The 2,500-nt window shown below is 41.0% G+C and overlaps 1 long non-coding RNA gene across 1 annotated transcript in view; it reads right to left on the minus strand.

Moving 5' to 3' along the window:
- The window catches only part of LOC121692404, an 18,014-nt gene that overhangs the window by 463 nt on the left and 15,051 nt on the right, over window positions 1-2,500 (minus strand). The window lies entirely within an intron of this gene.

The following is a 2,500-nucleotide window of genomic DNA, read 5'->3' on the forward strand; positions in this document are numbered from 1 at the left end:
AGTGACGTTACCCAGCATCGCTTAGAGCACTTTTAAATTGGAGCGAGTGTGGAGCGATTTCACTGGAGCGGGAGGATTTTTAAGTGGAGTGGGGAGCATTATTGAGCGGAGCGACCTGACGCTAATTTCAGCGGAGCAGCCGAGTGAACAGCCACCTGAGCGAGGAGCGGAATATTCGCATCGCTCAGCTCCACTCACTAGCTCTGGTTGCTATGAATGAACCTAAGTGTTCTTGACTACAATACTGTCTAACAGACACTGTTGTAATTCCTGTGATAAAAAGGGGTTTGATTGCAAATACGATCAAACCCCTTTGTATTTACAGTGAATAAGTAATCATAATGCAATTAGTACCACTAATTAAAGCACCATCATTGTGTATTCCCAAGGAGTGGATTCATTACATCTTACAATGTTCAATTATGGAGATATAAGTGAATGAGTGTGTGTGTGTGTGTGTGTGTGTGTGTGTGAGAGAGTGTGTGTGTGTGAGAGTGAGTGTGTATGTGAGTGTGTGTGTCTGTATGTGTGTGGGAGTGTGTGTGAGTGTGTATGTGTGTGTGTGTGTGTGTGAGTGAGTGTGTTCAATTATGGAGATATTAGTAAATGAATCATATTAGAACTTAACAGCACAAACAGAGACCTTCCACTCCTGTCTTATGTGCTTTTGTATGTGTGTGTGTGTGTGTGTGTGTGTGTGTGTGTGTGTGTGTATGTGTGCATATGTGTGCACTTAGTAAGGTTCTCTCTTAAAGGCAGTGTGTTCTCCCTCCCTTCTAGTGTTAATTTCGTCAGATGAGATGAGAGGAAATATGTTCGTCAACGACCTTTTTTTTCAAGACTAAGACGAGACGATGACGAGACGGCAGTAATGTCCTGAAACACTGACTAAGACTATCTTAAGATGCATTATTTTTGACGAAAAAAGACGAGACTAAAATGTTTTGCATGAAATAAAAACTAAGATAAAATCTCTCTTCATTTTCATCTACAAAATGAGAAGACAGAATATCTAGCTGTTACGTTTTCAAAATATTGCGAATGAGTTCATATGCAACAGTTTTCCTGTAGGCTAGTCTACGTGCTGTTGCTGCAACCCTGTGGCTGCAACACGAAACTACATGGAACTACATGGAACACTGGTGATTTCAAGCTAACTACCTAGCTTTATGCCACAATGCTACATACCCAGAAGTTGAAGCTTCTCTCATACATATTAACATCCCCCAGAATGTCCATTCGAAAATGTTCATCATGTAATGTCAACTATTTAACTAGTTAGACTGATGATGCAAAGTTTGCTAGCAAGTAAGCTAATATGTAAAGTTTGCTAGCAAGTTAGCTATGGCTAAGATGGAGAGTCTGTTTGGGGAATGTGTTATGTTTGGGCGCATATCGCCATCTAGCGAGGCGGAGTAAAACATTAATACTTTGGCCTACGACAGTGTTTCTCAAACTTTTTCAGTTTCAGGACCACTTAACTAACCCTAGCTAAAAAAAAAAAAAGATTATACCTACTTCAACAGTAGCCTGTAATTAGTCTAAACAATAGGCCTACTCACTGAACCACCTTGCTTATTGTCTTTGCACTTTGTGTCCACAGGGCTACTCGTCTGTTATAATTACTCATTCTGATTTTTTGTCAGTTAGTATGTTTACATGCACAGGTAAGTCGAGCTACAGTTATAGCTCGGCTGGGATTTGACCATAGACAGTAAAAGATTCGACTGGACCACGGTCATATTTGTAGACCAGTGTTTCTCAAAGTGTGGTCCGGGGATCACTGGTGGTCCGCAAGCTATCCCAAGTGGTCCGCGAGCAGACGTGGTAAAATATAATATAGATGAGTTGTTTGCAATATTGAACCAACTTGTATGTAAATCCAAACAGTTCTGCAACACTGTCTATGTAAGATATGCCAGTTTTAATCATATGAATCCTCTAAAACAATAAGCAAAGACAATAAGCAAGGTGGTTCTGTGAGTAGGCCTATTGTGTAGACTAATATACTGGTGAAGTAGGTCTAATCTTTCTTTTTTTTTAAACTAGGGTTAGTTAAGTGGTCCTTCGTCTGAAAAAGTTTGAGAAACACTGTCGTAGGCCAAAGTATTAATGTTTTACTCCGCCACGCTAGATGGCGATATGCGCCCAAAGGCAACACATTCCCCAAACAAACTCCCCATCTTAAACGTCCCACATACTCGACGCACCCGACCAGTAGCGCGACAATGTGACGTCACAGAAGCGCCGTAACCATTTATACTCGCGCGTGGTGGTCGCAACACTAGTTGCAATATTCTCCTGAACAGAGGTGTCGCTGTTGTGAAAAGACTAACATTAACTACTTACACAGCAGAAGAAGCTGCAGTAAGAAACACCAGTAGCTAGCCTCTGTGATGGTACTTCAGACTTTGGTTGCTACTATTCACAACTACCATCATCATTATCATGTAGTTTCCAAGGTGTGTGCACAGGTAGATAGATAGATAGATAGATAGAT

Source organism: Alosa sapidissima, chromosome 2 (genome assembly GCF_018492685.1).
Source record: "Alosa sapidissima isolate fAloSap1 chromosome 2, fAloSap1.pri, whole genome shotgun sequence".
Classification (NCBI taxonomy): Eukaryota; Metazoa; Chordata; class Actinopteri; order Clupeiformes; family Clupeidae; genus Alosa; species Alosa sapidissima.